The sequence below is a fragment of the Vulpes vulpes genome, chromosome 13 (assembly GCF_048418805.1).
Source record: "Vulpes vulpes isolate BD-2025 chromosome 13, VulVul3, whole genome shotgun sequence".
NCBI classification, from domain to species: domain Eukaryota; kingdom Metazoa; phylum Chordata; class Mammalia; order Carnivora; family Canidae; genus Vulpes; species Vulpes vulpes.
In genome coordinates, this window is record NC_132792.1 from 99,952,825 (window position 1) to 99,969,412 (window position 16,588).

The following is a 16,588-nucleotide window of genomic DNA, read 5'->3' on the forward strand; positions in this document are numbered from 1 at the left end:
TAAATATTGAGGATTGTTAAGTCCTCTTGTTGGATAGATCCTTTGAGTATGAGATAGTGTCCCTCTTCATCTCTCACTATAGTCTTCGGGGTAAATTTTAATTTATCTGATATGAGGATGGCTACCCCTGCTTTCTTTTGAGGACCATTTGAATGGTAAATGGTTCTCCAACCTTTTATTTTCAGGTTGTAGGTGTCCTTCTGTCTATAATGAGTCTCTTGTAGACAGCAAATAGATGGGTCCTGCTTTTTTATCCAGTCTGAAACCCTGCGCCTTTTGATGGGGTCATTAAGCCCATTCACGTTCAGAGTTACTATTGAGAGATATGAGTTTAGTGTCATCATGATATCTATTCAGTCCTTGTTTTTGTGGATTGTTCCACTGAACTTCTTCTTAAAGGGGAATTTTAAGAGTCCCCCTTAAAATTTCTTGCAGAGCTGGTTTGGAGGTCACATATTCTTTCAGTTCCTGCCTGTCTTGGAAGCTCTTTATCTCTCCTTCCATTTTGAATGAGAGCCTTGCTGGATAAAGTATTCTTGGTTGCATGTTCTTCTCATTTAGGACCCTGAATATATCCTGCCAGCCCTTTCTGGCCTGCCAGGTCTCTGTGGAGAGGTCTGCTGTTACCCTAATATTCCTCCTTCCCAGATTAGGAAAGTTTTCAGCTATGATTTGTTCAAATACATATTCTGGCCCTCTGTCCCTTTTGGCACCCTCGGGAACCCCAATTAAACGTAGGTTTTTCTTCCTCAAGCTGTCATTTATTTCCCTTAATCTGTCTTCATGGTCTTTTAATTGTCTGTCTCTTTTTTCCTCAGTTTCCCTCTTTGTCATCAACTTGTCTTCTATGTCACTCACTTGTTCTTCCACCTCGTTAAGCCTCGTCGTTAGGACTTCTAGCTTGGATTGCATCTCATTTAATTGATTTTTAATTTCTGCCTGATTGGATCTAAATTTGCAGTCATGAAGTCTCTTGAGTCCTTTATGGTTTTTTCTAGAGCCACCAGTAGCTGTATAATAGTGCTTCTGAATTGGCTTTCTGACATTGAATTGTAATCCAGATTTTGTAACTCTGTGGGAGAGAGGACTGTTTCTGATTCTTTTTTTTTTTTTTTTGAGGTGAGGTTTTCCTTCTAGTCATTTTGCTCAGTGCAGAGTGGCCCAAAACAAGTTGTATTGGGAAAAGGAGAAAAAGAGAGAGAAGGAAAGAAAAGAGAAAAAGAAAAAAGAGAAAGAAGAAAAAAAGGGAAAAAAGGGAAGAAAAAGAGAAAGAAAAAGAAAGAAAGGTGAAAAAAAAGGGAGGGTGGGGAAGCAATCAGAAATCAAAAAGAAAGAAAGAAAAAAAACCACAAAACAAAACAAAACAAAACAAAAAAACAAAAAACACGTGGGAGTATCTTCTGATTCTGTATACTTTAAGTCCCTTGACTTCCCCTGGAACTGGTCCGTCTAGCTGGTCTTCTGGTGGAGGGGCCTGTTGTGCTGATTTTCAGGTGTTAGCACTTGGGGGAGCTGCTCTGCCCCCTGCCTGGTGCAGGGCTCAGTGGGGGTTGTTTACCCCGTGAGGTCCCAGGAGGAACAACCCCAGTGGCAGCGGCCAGCTCTGGAGCCCTGGAGTCAGCTCCCGCAGTAACTCCGGGGCTCTCCGTCTGCAGGGCTGCTGATCTGCTCAGCTTGGGCAGGAGCGTCCTTGCTGTCCTGGGCCCTCCCGGCCTCTGCCTGTCCCGGGGGGAGGCCGGATCCGGGCTGTGTCCCGGCGCCCTGTGCTCCGGGGCCTGCGCTGTTGGATTTGCGCTCCCGCCCCGCAGCCCCCTCCGCGGAGCCGCCGCCCGAGCCCCTCTGAGCTGCTCTGGGTCCCGCCGTGCCCGCTGCAGCCCTTAGGGAGCTCGGCACACTCTCCCGGGGCGCAGGTGCCTGTTAGTGTCCCAGGGAGCCCGCGGGCATCCCCGCCCTCCTGGGTCCTGCTCCAACTCCCTGCGAGCCCCTTTCTACCCGGGAAGGTTGGTGCAGCTCCTGCTCCTCCGGGACGGGGCTCTCCTGTCCTGGGGACACTCGCCCCGGCCTCAGCCCGGCTCCTCACGGGGCCCCTCCCCTTTGGAGGCCTTTTGTTTCTTTATTTCTTTTCCCCGTCTTCCTACCTTGATAAAAGCGCGAACTCTTCTCACTGTAGCATTCCAGCTGGTCTCTTTAAATCTCAACTGAATTCGTAGATTTTCAGGATGATTTGAAGGTTATCTAGGTAATTTGGTGCGGACAGGTGACTTGGGGACCCTACTCTTCTGCCTTCTTGCCCCCTGTTTTCAATCTTTTATTTCACGTTTTGTCCTACAGTCCTGGCAATGCACAGGCTAATGAATATTAGCCTATTCATAAAGAATTTCTCATGTATTATTTATCAAAAATTATCTCAAGATAGCTTGTAGTTTTAATTTGTTTTTTAGCGTGTGGGAGATGGAACAGAATTTTTAGAATATGTATTTGAGGGATGCCTGGGTGGCTCAGTGGTTAAGCATCCGCCTTTGGCTCAGGTAGTGATCCTGGAATCCCAGGATCAAGTCCCACGTCAAGCTCCCTGCATGGAGCCTGCTTTTCCCTCTGCCTATATCTCTGCCTCTCTCTCAAGGTATCTCTCATAAATAAATAAATAAGTAAAATCTTTAAAAAAAAGAATATGTATTTGAAGCCATCCTGATGATAAGAAAATTTAAAATCATACATGAAGTTAGCCTGTATTTTATTTTTTAGTGTTCTTTTTAAAATGTTTTATTTATTTATTCACAAGAGACACACAGAGAGAGAGGCAGAGAACAGGCAGAGGGAGAAGCAGGCTCCCTGTGGGGAGTCCAATGAAGGACTCAATCCTGGGACTTCAGGATCATGTCTTGAGCTGAAGGCAGATGCTCAACCACTGAGCCACCCAGGTGTCCCAGGTTTTTACTGTTATATAGCAATTCTAATCACTCAAGTAACTTAAAATAACAAGCATTTTCTTATCTCTTCTGATTCTGTGGCTCAAATGATTTTTCTGCTCCAAGTCATCTGGGGAATCAGCTAATTTAGAAGGTCAAAGATGACTCCTCACATGATTTGCAGGTGGTGCTGGGGGTGTTCTATGGGATCTATTGATAGGCACACTTTAGTTCTCCTTCTCCTATTATTTTCCCATTGTTTTGGCTTCTTGCAGTTGCAGATTTGGCTCCAAAAAAGCAGAAAATGGAAGCTCCCTATTTTCTGAAGGCCTAGGCTTGGATGTTCCCAGACATCGCTCTCATTATATTCTACTTGCGAGAATAAGTTTTGAGGCCAGCTCTGAGTCAAGGGAAAGGTAAAAACTGGATATCAGGTGTCTCATGTACATACAAAGTGGGGAAGAATTACTGGAAGCTATCATTGGAGACTAATGGAGAGAAATTTTTAAAGTGAAGAGGAAAAAAACCCACCAACCCAAAATTCTGTATCCTGCTACATTATCCTTCAAAAGTGAGAGAGAGTAATACTTTCCTCAGAAAACAAAATTCCAAGGAACTTACTGCTGCTAGATTTACCTTGTGAGAAATGTTAAAAATTCATCAGAGAGGAGGAAAATTATACCCATCCAAAACTCTTGTCTATAGAATGGAAGAACATCAGAGAATGGTTAAGTAAAGCTTTCTCAACAACTGTTCAGACTTGGAGTGCAACATGGAATAGGAAGCTTTCTCAGCCCAGCCAGACAGTCCATTTAATAATACTCTCTCCTTCCCAGTGGTTATTTAGCATATAGAAATTATCTTACATGGATCTGTGGGAACATGGGGACACATGTCAGCTCTAGGAAGAGAGTTTCTGCAGGAACCTTGTCAGCTTGGTGCATAGGATCTCTGAGAAATCAGAGTGACCAGTATGGGCTATACTAAGAGCCACCTTACCCCCTTGACAATTCCCTTGAAAGTCCTGCTGGAGAGTCAGTCACTGATCAGTTAGCTGGGCACCAAAAGAAAAGTTGGGTGCTGAGAAGGGGCCATCGTTATGAAACATGGCTATTTTTAAACACTAGCTTCATCTTCGAAGTGGCAAGCTGTTTTCCCTGATATTAGGGCAGATGCTAATGAGGTAATGGAAAGATGTGGCTGAGAATAGGCTTAGCATTTAATTTCTCATATAAATTTAAAAAATATTGACTGTATGTGAAGAATTATACATTGCATCTCATGCATATGTAACTGATATTAAAAAATAATATTGCTCTCAAAGAAGGAAATCTTTTTTATTGAATTTTTAAGAATGTCTTTCCCTCCAAGTATGCTAAGTAGTCAGTTCAATGCATAAATAGTAGCAAAAGTTTATTATTTTAGCTTTCCAGGAAGTATTGAATAAAATATGCTTTAGCTTTTGTAAATAAAAGAATTGGTGAATTTCTTTTAAAAATTAAAAGATAATAAGGGGAATATTATTAATAACTTTATGATAGTGAATTTTAAAATTTACAAAAAATGAACAAATTTCATGAAATAAATAGGTAACAGATCTCTCTCTAGATGATATAGATAACATGAATAACCATATATCTATTAAAGAAATTGAATTTATAATTGAAAACCTTCCTAAAAAGTAAACTTCAGGGTCAGATGCCATTACTGAATTCTACAAAGTCCTTAAGGAGAAAACTAATCCCCAATTATAATTGTTTGAGCCAAAATCAAATAAAACACACACACAAAAACATTTAAAATGAAATACAAACAAAACTAATAAGGTAAAGTTAAAATTCCTTTGCAGCTTGGAGTTTACCATGTAAGGCAAGAAAACACCTACCTGGTCTTAGCATATGTGAACTTCTTCGGGAAGAGAGTGTACCAAGCTACATCAGGTCAATCTACTTGGACAGCTTAGTAGAAGCTCCCGAAATAAGGAGTGTAATTTTTAAATGACCAAAACCACAGCTTTTATGTAAATATAAATTGAACATATTCAAAAATTTTATTTAACTTATTAAATAACAACAGAGGCATAATTACAGTCAAACAAAAGGGTAGTTCAAAAAAGCAGGTATATATTTGTATATTTGGATATATGTAAATAGGTGTGTCCATGCATGTATGTGTGTGTGTGTGTGTATATATATATACATATATATATATATATAAACTGCACATAACTATATATATATATATATATATATATACATAAAAACTGTGTGTTTTGTATAGATACATATATCTTACTGGTTCTGCTTCTATAGTTAAATCTTATTAATTCAATATGCAATTTAATAAGGACGTGTTAGGATAAAGTTGCAGAATTACATACAAAACTGGTTAATGCCTAGCATTAACAGGACAATAAATTATAGTTTTAGGGGTTATCAGTTTCACTAATAATTAATTTCACCTCTCCAGACCAACATCTACAGTTTAAAATGAAATTTCTCCAAATCTCAGACCTTTAAATAGTGGTAAATAGTGAATTTAGTTAGCTATATATTCTCTTAGGTAACTACGGAGTGGTTTTTGCCCCTAATGATATTTGAAGATTATGCTGCCCATATTTTTGCCTTATTTCTAAATTTTGGATAATTTATCATAACACCTTAAAGAAATTAAAAATATAATTTACAAACTGAGATGATATATTTATGACTTACATGACTGACAAAACCTTTCACCAAGAATATATATGTAAAAACTTTAAGTTAATGAAAATATCAAGCTTACTAGGAAAAGGGACAAATGATGTGAACATGCATTTCACAGAAGGTAAATTGCATTTGGCCAGCAAACATGTGGAGAGATATTCTACTTCATTTGTGACCAGAGAAAAGCAAATCAAAACTGTAAATACATCCCATTTTATACCCATTCAATTTGGAAAAAAAAATTATTAGCCTGATGATACAACATATTGAAGAGGACATGGATTAAAAAATACTTCTTGGGTGCCTGGGTGGCTCAGTCAGTTGCATACCTGCCTTTGGCTCAGATCATGATCCCAGGGTCCTGGGATCCAAGGAATCTGCTTCTCCCTCTACCCCTTCTCCCTGTTTATGTGCTCTCTCTCTCTTTCTCTCTGTGTCACACTCTCTCTCAAATAAATAAAACCTTCAAAAAGTAAAAAAATACTTCATGTAAATTTCTATAAATAATCATTTCAGAAAATATTTTGCCATTATCTTATAAAGGTGAACATCCACACACCAAATGATTCAAAAGAAAACATTGCATGTATTTATCAGAAGTCATGTACAATAATATTTTACCAGTTAGAGATATCTTTTTAAATTTTTTTTTAAGATTTATTATTTATTCATGAAAGGCAGAGAGAGGCAGAGACACAGGCAGAGGGAGAAGCAGGTCTCCAGGATCACCCCGTGGGCTGAAGGCAGCACCAAACCGCTGAGCCACCAGGGCTGCCCTAGAGATATTTTAATTAAAAAAAGAAAAAAAGTAGTCAATAAAGGAATGAATAACCAAATATTTTCAGACAAATAAATATTCAACAGTGAAATAAAAACACCTAGCTATGTGCAATACCAATGAAACTTCACAGATTAATATTGACTTTAAAAATCAAGTTCCAGAAAATTATACTAGGGCCACTCTGTTGTAAGCATTCTGAGGGCACTATTCACATTGAATTTCATATAAAAATAACCATGTGGATGTCTTGCAAATATGCTTGAGTACATTGACTATTGTGTTTGCCAATATAAAAATGTTGATAGCCTCAATGAAAGTGGTCTGTAGAATTCCGGAGACAAAGCCTGATTAGATTAGACTCAAGAAAGAATGAGATATGAGTAAATGCAGACTGTCCATGCAAACAATTCTTGTGAGCCAATGACTGTAAAGCAATGCAAATGTATTTCAGAGCTAGTTGCCAATGTGTTGTTATTTGTGGCATCTATGAGTAGAGTCAGGAAAGCTGCCAAGGAAGACAAAACAAGTATTAGCCTGAGGAGAGAAGTCCCACCCACTTTCTTGACTTCCTTGACTTACATATTACAGGTGCTGAAAAACTCTATTAAAGAAAAAAACTTGAGTATGCTGGTTTCAGTGTCGGGAACCAATTGTGAACAACCAAAGAATCTATGAGACGTTCATATGCTGGTTTTTAGTGCATCCCTACTTACATGGATCCATCTAATGATTCAGGTAGAAAGGACTACTGTGCTCCAGACAGGAAAATTTGATTACTTAAATGAGTACATGGTATATCTGTTTTTCAGTATACTTTATGAATGGCACATGACAAGGTAGAGATCCTTAAGCCCTTCTTCCCCTCCTTCAGAAGATATGGGGTGGACACCATGTAGAGGTCCAGATATTCTCAGCGTGTTAGGAGATGAATTGGTGCAAGGACTCCCCAGTAGCTGAGGGGCCTCTCCATTCCTGTTGGGCTCTCACTGGCACATGATGCATCTTAAAAGAACAAAGTAAATACAAAAGCTGGAACTTTACTGCTCCATCCTGGATGGCAAAGGGACTCTGAGATCTCATTCTGTGGAACAAAGACTGAAGACTAAACACCATACTTATTCCAACATACTTTCTATAACAGATATTTTATAAATGTAGAAGTTAAATCAAACCACGGACTTGGTTATATATAAGGATTCCAGAACCTCAAGCAAGACCTAGAGCTGAAGTAGACATACCTAGATACAGCTGGTTCACATAGTGAGTCCTAAATGTGTGAAGTATTCTACATTCCTACAAGTTCAGATTTAACCCCTTGAAGGCTAGAAACAATCTTCTAATTTAGATTCTTAAACACCTACATTATTAAGCTCTGTAGAAATCATTTTTCTCTCTATTTTTAGACCATCTCCCTCATTAGTGATCTCTTCTCTCATCTTCTATTTATGCCTTTTCACTTCGATGGTTTAATGTCTTTACATCTGGTCTCCTTCTTTAGTTTCTTTTCTTGGCTACTGCTTTTGCCTTTGGTTGTTAACTCTAAAAATACCCTTTCAAATAACACTTAAAAAAAAATCTCTATTTGGCATGTAGACTTGCCATGAATTGCCCTTGGTGCCCTGCACATCATAGAGGGCGCTGGTGGGGAAGGCTTGGTGGAGCCATTCAGCTTCACCAGGGCACAGCAACAGGATGAATGCCAGAATCTAATCCATGATGTTATGTTAAGGACTAGATCAATCTGCTTGTCAAAACAGAAGGCCCCTTAGGACACTATCAGAATGTGACCTGCAGGTAATGTGACAAGAGTGAGATGCAAGGTGGAAGACAACAATGCAAAAAAGACAATGACAGAGACACAGTGGATTGGAAGGGGCACACTGAACTTGGATGAGTAAACTTTGGAGGCCATAGTGGAAGTGTATAGAATGAAAGAGCCTGAGCACTCTGCACACCCAGTCAGAGTTAGCCTTATAGGATAAACCATATAGCAAGGAAGGGAAAAAGAAATTTAAAACACCTTGAGAAGATGAAGTTCAAGGGTACAGAGAGGGACATGATGTCCTCTCAGACTTGAGCAGAGTCCCCTGTCAGATAGAGTAAGCAGAGGGAAGAGAGGGTGATAAAACTGAAGATAAAGACTTGAGGGAGCCTTGCTCACAACCATCTCAGGAGAGAGTCATGGATTTCAGATATTTGGAAAAAACTTCTACCAATCTGTATAACAGAAAACGTGGACTGGTCTCTCCTCATTGATATTAGTGGATATTTATCTTCTCTCTTTTTCCTTTGAGAAATTTTTTTCTGACTAGTCCTTTTCTTCTTCTTCTTCTTCTTCTTCTTTTTTTTTTTTGGTTTAGGCTTCTATAATTCAGCCTCATTATAAGGAATTCAAACTGGAATACAAAGAAAAACAACTCTCAAAATAACCCTGGTTATTATTAAGTTAACAATAGTAAGAAGTTGGTCTCTTTATATATGCAGTTTAGAGCAGACATATGAAGTGACAGTATCTGTTAGGCAAACAAGATGTTCCTAAACAGAATGTATCATGAAGGCTGATTTAAGAAGACTATTTAACTTATTTTGCTTGATTTTTAAAAATGAAGAAATTAAAGAGATTGTAAACATTTTGATAAAGATTTTCTGTAGATTACTTCTAAATTTAGAGAGAGAAAAAACATAAGAAAGGCTGAAAGGTTGAAATGATTGAGTTTCATTTCCTGACACATATACTTCTATTTTAGACATGTTTTGAAACATTTACCACTTACATACATTCTCCCATTTCCTCTTCCAAAACTCTCAACTTTTAAAAATTGTAATATACGTTAATTGTGCAATGTTTATTTATTTTTTATTTGTAAATTGAATTTTTATTACCTTACCCACAAATCATGCATAAATGCCTATGAAATAGGCTTTCTTAGAACAGCCCCATCTTGGCTAACTCAGTGGCACAATTCAAAAGTGAAAAATTAAAAATTATTCTTTGTAAAGAAGAATTTTTAATAAACCCAAGGAATGTTTTCCACCAAGATACAAACTAGACCCTAGTTTTGCACACAAACGTTGATGATTTGGCTTAATTTTAGCACACCAAGATTTGCCTGTTAAGGGACAGCAGTCAGGATAGAAAAAAGTCACCAAGACAACAGCACATTTCTATTTGAAAGTAGTCATTTATTGACTAACCAGATTACAAAAATAATCACGGTAGATAGTTTAGTTCATCCTAAAAATCTTATTGATCTGGTCTTCCTTGTTGCCAGCATCTCCACCTTCTACAAAATAGATGGTCTTTTTCTTCATTGTCCCCACATGGAGAAGATAATTTGAAGAGCCATAAAAAGTTGTCTGTTTCTTTGAAATGTTTTCCAACAGGAAAGTCTCATGACTTTACTGACCCTCCATGCAGATAGTGCCATATTTACCAAGAAATTGGATAATCAATATATTATCTGTCAGGGCAATTCAATTCTTGTTGATCTTGCCATAATCATGCTTGTAGATCAATTCATTCACCGACTTCAGGTTTGGGGCCCCCCATGCTATATATCGTTCCATGATCCCTAGCATGTTAACTGAAGCCTTGTTGAGCTGAACAAAAGTGCCATTGAAGATCTGGCAAAGGTGAAGAAACTGCACATCTTTTGAACTTTGGGCTCACACCATTGATACCTCTGATCCTGCCAATTTGGGTTCTGCAGGAACATAGAAGTTGCTTGCTTTTCTTGCCATCCTTGCCATTTTAATCTCAGTTCTGTACATCTGCCTGTATTCCTGTGGTAATGCTTAGCTTTTTCATAGATAAGCTCCTTCCTTGCCTTTTGAAGAATCTTTTGAGCAAACTTTTTTCTGACGCTTGATCTTCAACTCTGCAAAATTCCTTCACTTTTTCTTAAGGGTTTCTGGCACAGCAGGAACCTTCTTTTTGTTCTCTTCAGCCCCCTCCATGGTTCCAGCCAGAAAAGAGGAAGTTCAATCGTCCAATGTTTATAACCTTTGTATTCTGTTTTATAAATATAATTCTGCATTTTTTCTTATGACTTTGAGCTTCTTATTGGCTCCATTTTATGGTAAAATTGTTTAATTAATTCATATTTAACTAATATTTTTAAAAGATGACCTTCTATGTGGTGATTTCCCTGAAGGTTGGAGTGTTTGGGAATGTCTGATGTTTACTTAAACAGAATCAGGACGCAGTTGTAAGAAATGCAAGGTCACAATTTTTCTCGATCTGCTGCAGATTGGGGCCTTTCTTCTACCAGTCCTGCTTATTTTCTTCCTGGAAACATGAAAAATCTTTTATTTATTTAATTACTTCTTCAAACAAAGTTATACATGTAAAAATGTTTTTAAAAGTCAAATAGTTGTACTATGTTTACAGTGAAAGCCTAGGATTTCCTATTGCCCTCTTTTAATCACTAAGGCCGTACATTTAACCCTGAGAGCTGTTTCTTCTGCCAGTGACCTCCATATTATAAATCACATTTAAAAACTTTTGATTCAAGTTTAGTTGACACACAGTGTTAACATTAGTTTCAGGTGGACAACATAGTGATCCTGCGTTTCTATACATTATGCTGTGCTCAGCACAAGTGCAGTTACTACCTGTCATCATACAGCACCATTATTAAATCATTTACTATGTTCCCTACAGTTCTTCTATAAATGGTACTTTTTTATGATAATTTCTTGGTCTTTCTGTTTTAGGTATTATTTAATAACTTTCTATTATGGAATTTGCTTCTCTTTGAGATAAATACTTTCTCTCCCCTGATGTTCCTAATGCAGTTTATATATCACTCTTTTTTGGGGAATTAATTTTTAATGTTCATGAATTTATGACAATGCAAATATTATTCACAGCTAAGAGTAGTACTGTACTATGATTACTTTGACTTTTCCTAGCAATCTTTTATTTGTCCTGGAATTAATGACTGCCCTGATTTTTTTATTTTCTGTTTCTTGAATAATTTATTAATCCCCAACCTCTTTGACCTTTCATTTGACTAATGAAATACCTCAGTTGCTCTGTCATGAACGTTAACTTCATGGCAGTATCCCTCCGGGCAGTCACCACCCTCCAACTCCTGCCTAGACCCATTGTCCTGGAGGCCTGCTTTGCAACCATGTTGTCTTGGGATTTGCCTTCGCCATGTTCCTTTGCCATGTTCCTTAGTTTCCTTTGTGTATCTCCTGTATCGGATTCCGTGCTTTCTGTGCTGTCTACATCTTCTTTAGTTCAATTATTTTAACTGCAGTAAATTAATTACTTTAACTGCAGTAAATTAATTATTTTAACTGTAGTAAATCTTCCAGTTCCTTTTCACTGCTAATGGATCGAAGAGAGTTTTTTACATATCAGAAAATGTCATTATTCATCTTTCACAATTGATTAGCAGTCTGTATGGAAAATTGTAATTTGAGATCATTTTCCCTTACAATTTTAACATCATGCCATTGCTGGGTAACAGTGATTCGGACATAAAGCCCTTGGGAATTCTGTATCCTGATCCTTTGTTGATCTTTCTTTCTTTCTTTCTTCCTTCCTTTCTTTTTTTTTTTTTTTAATTTATTTATGATAGTCACACAGAGAGAGGGAGAGAGGCAGAGATATAGGCAGAGGGAGAAGCAGGCTCCATGCACTGGGAGCCTGACGTGGGATTCGATCCCGGGTCTCCAGGATCGCGCCCTGAGCCAAAGGCAGGCGCCAAACCGCTGCGCCACCCAGGGATCCCTCTTTCTTTCTTTCTTTTTTTTCTTTCTTTCTTCTTCTCTCGAATAAAAATCAAAGTTTATTGTACAAAATTAAGGCCTTTGTATTTCATAGTTCACTAATGCAAAACAAAGACTGGGTATTGTTTTAAATCATCCACAAAATTTTAACCTTCACTGCCACTCACCTCCAACTAGTAAAATGGTCGGACCAAATGTTACTAAAACAAACTCTATAAATAATACCAAGTCCTATAAAGACCACTACCCCATATATAATTTTTTGACATAGGTTATCTTCATGGTGTGGGATGGTGTGATTTTTAAATCCTTGTAAAGCAGCCCAGTAGCTCCAGCCTGTCTGTCATTTTCAAATTCCACGAAAGCAATGTCATGCCTCCAGGTACCAAACTCACTTCCTTGAAACCAGGAAACTGACTAAACAACATGGATAACATCATTTCATTAGTCTCTTCTGAGAAGTTATTAAGGAATAAAATATAGTGTGGAGAGTAATAAGGGACCTGAGCATTTGGTGTTGAATTTCCTTGGGTACTTGCTGTGTTTGGTGTTCCCTAACCAGGCTTTTTGTGTGAAGTTGTTGCAAAGAGCTCGCAGTTTTTGCTTTTTTTCTTTTCTTTCTACTTTGTTAGTGAAAGTGCCACACATTTTAGATATTATATCAGAATCTTTTTTTGCATCCTGGATTTGCATTCGTTTACCATAAAATGGAAATCCTTGTAACTGTCTCAAGGCATTTGCCGTGAGCCCAGTTCCTTAAAAATAACAAAGGCTTGCCCCTCATCTTCATGGTCTTTAAAGCTACAAATCTACCAATGGGTCAAATTGAGAAACCAGGACATATAGGGATCTCTTCAATTTTTCTTTTATATTTTTTTTAAATGAGGTATTTTTTTTCAATTTATTTATTTATTTATGATAGTCACAGAGAGAGAGAGAGAGAGAGAGAGGCAGAGACACAGGCAGAGGGAGAAGCAGGCTCCATGCACCGGGAGCCCGATGTGGGATTCGATCCCGGGTCTCCAGGATCGCGCCCTGGGCCAAAGGCAGGTGCCAAACTGCTGCGCCACCCAGGGATCCCATATTTTTTCCTTCATATTGTTGATATAGTTGTATGATTTGGTCTGATATCCATGTTTTGGGTTAAACTGTTCAGAAAGCTTGAGGCTTACATTGGTTCCTTGAAACCAAAATCCCCTCTTCACTTTCTTAAGTCCATTAAGATCCATATTTTATTCCAGAGATTCTAAAATCAAATTATACTGTCATCTAATTGTGAGTCTCTTTTCATTCATTTTGTTGTCTTCTGGTGGAGACTTTTCATTCTGAGATTCCACATTCTTCAACTTAATGAGATTTCATGAATTAGTTCTGTGCCAATTTGCTCTCATCCATTTTCTCTTTCAGTAACTCGCTTTCCGAAATTTTTAACCCCAGCCTGATCTTTTATTTATTTATTTATTTTACTTAAACTTGTTTCTATTTTATCTTTTTGTTTCCTCAATTTTGTCATCTGCTCCTTAGAGTCCCACCAATCCAGTCCTTTTTTTTTTTTTTTTTTTTTTTTTAAATTCATGAGGGACACAGAAAGAAAGGCAGAGACACAGGCAGAGGGAGAACCAGGTTCCCTGTAAGGAGTCCAATAGAGAATGGATCCCAGGACCCCGGTATCACACTCTGAGCCAAAGGCATATGCTCAACTACAGAGCCTTTTGTAGTGCCCCCACCAATCCAGTCCCAATTGATGTTTTCCCTATATCTTTCATCGTCATTCCTCTTGGATTACATTCCTCCTTCTCATCCTTCCCCTTCTCAAATCAGTTTCTAGAGTGCTGCCACATTGATCTTTATAAAATTTAAGTCAAACTAAGTCATTCAAAAAAATGTGAAGACTTCCAGTTTCATCTTCTATTGGCTTTCAGGGTATTCCTTGAATGCAGAACAGAGGATAAGTTAAGATTTTCCAAACATCCATAAACCAATTTCTACTTTTACTGTTTATCTGCTTCTCTTCTACCTCAATCTTGCTCTTTTTCTTCAAGACTTACCTCAAATATCGTTTTGGCATGAAAGAATATGAAATAATGATCTCTATTTCATCTGAACTTCCATATGCATATAGGAAATATGTAACTTATGATACTTATAGTCTATCCTGCAATTTAGTTATTAAAACAGTTGTCTTATTCTTCTCTTTGCTTTCCTCAGTAACTCTAGTTCCTTGTCTTTGTTTTCTCCATAATGCCTAATAAAATGGTCAGTGATCCACATGTATTTATTGAATAGAATTGAAACTCAATCTATAAAGTATAATACACTAAATATCTATTTTGTTCTGAAGCATGAGAAAAAAATATGTTAATATGACTTCCAAGTGAAGATACCTTACAGATCATCTATGCAACTCTATCATCTATAATTTAAAAATTTATGATCCAAGAAATTGGCCCTCTAATTAGAGAATGCTTACCAACCAACAGCAGACTAACAGGAACCCAAGCCTGCTTTCTCCCAGGGTAATGTTCAATGGGGGAAATAAAACTGATGCTTCAACACAGCTAAACTGCAGAAATGGGATAGTAGCTGTGCTACAGCTTGCCCTCTCCCCTTTGTTAGTCACATATAATATAAATCCTTCTTAGTAAATCATGTTTAAAATGCTATTAGCACACTGCTTAGTAAAGGGTGGTAACATAAAGCCAAAGTACAGAATCATTTTCATCCAATTTCCTTCCAAATTAATAAAAATAGAGGGGGAAAGCATTTCAAACTTAATCAAAAGAAAGAAACAATCTCTTGTCACAAGCTTAAAAAGGTGAGGACCACAATAAGCACAAATGTTTGGTGAGGCCCCAGGGGATCCTAAATCCACTCTAATCTTCATTAGAAATGGCAAATCTATAAAATCTAAGCATTTTTTTTTACAGTAGTCAAATATTTGAATAGCAACATATGGTATGATATTCTCTGGTATAGGATCGGTGCACAATATATCTGTCAGAGGAGGCTATGTTGCAATGAGAACAATTCAGATTATTAACACAAGATTTATACATCTTAATTTGTTTCATATATTTTCAAGAGCTTATTTTGTGAAAGCATCCATCATCTCTTAAGCATGAAGTCTTAGTAGCCTCAAGGGAAACAAATTTGTATTTATTTCTAGTTCACTCACACCTTACAAGTCTCTAAAGGTTAGAAATATTAAATATATAACTAAAGACAAAAGAATCTTGTTACAAAACAAAATATGAAAATATATTAAGATGATTAGTTTTTAATAGTTATATTATTCAAGAATATCTGCAAAACAGTTGAGTATAATGGTTTGAAAAACAGCATTTGGATTTATGTATTTGGCTTCAAATCACGATTGGCCATTAATTATTAGCAAAGGAAGTTCAGGCCAGTATAACAGCTTCTTATAGAACTCTGTTTCAGAAGAGCAATGGCTTTCTCTTATAGTAATGTAAGAATGGGGTGAGATAATGTAGCAAAGTGATTAAAACAGAAGGCAGAATTCAGTAGGTGCTCAATAAATAATGGTGATCGTTATTTTCCCTGCTTAGAACTTCATTATAGAGAATAAAGGTGCATACAGAAAAAAAAACTTCTTTTTCAACAGTGGATACGTAAATAAAATTGTCTTCAGTAATTTGGCATATTCAAATAAAAATTACCTTATAATGTTGCAAATTTTTGTCCGATTAGTGTACTTCTTGTTGTGAGTTGCAGGGAGTTTGAGGTAGGAAATCCATTAGGAGCTGTTATTGAAGTCTTCCTGGAAGATAATGAGCTTCTGTTTAAGGAAGTGTATTTATGTTGTTAATTGTAAATGTTTTCAATTGGTTAATTTTAGATTTTGAAACATAATACACTTTCAGTGAGATAAACAGGAGCTGTGGTGAAGATGGATACCATTAAAAACTTCAAGAACTCCCATCTGAAATTGTTTATAAACTGTAATGTCAGCTTAACAGCAAACTACATTTTTTAACTTGGGGATAATTTTTGTATCTCAGTGATGTTTTGAACATTACATTATAATGAAGCTCTCACTGTATTACATTAAAGTCAAAGAATGGAGACTTTGAGAGCTTAGAAGTTCCACATTTTAAGCAGATGACAATATAGTTTTAGAGGTTTATCATTTGCTAATAACACTGAGTTCAATGCAGATTTAACATTCGTTTATGTTAAGCATGTTTCTAAAGCTTCTTTTAAAATATATTTTTGTCCTTAGACATTTTCAAATCTCAAATAATGAATGTTTCTAGCACATCTAAATTTATCTTGTTACACTATGAAAATTTCTATTCCAAATAAATTGAAATATATATGAAATAAAGGAGAAATCGGACAGAAAATCCAAAATTACTGTCCATCAACATAGACTTTTTAAAAATTAAGACTTTTTTTTTCAGCAAAATTGACAAGTTACAGAGATTTTT

At 37.0% G+C, this 16,588-nt stretch overlaps 1 pseudogene; it reads right to left on the reverse strand.

The window, feature by feature from the left end:
• Positions 1-12,380: 12,380 nt before the first annotated feature.
• On the reverse strand, positions 12,381-13,272 carry LOC112918763 (U2 small nuclear ribonucleoprotein B'' pseudogene; annotated as a pseudogene).
• Between the last annotated feature and the right edge of the window lie 3,316 nt (positions 13,273-16,588).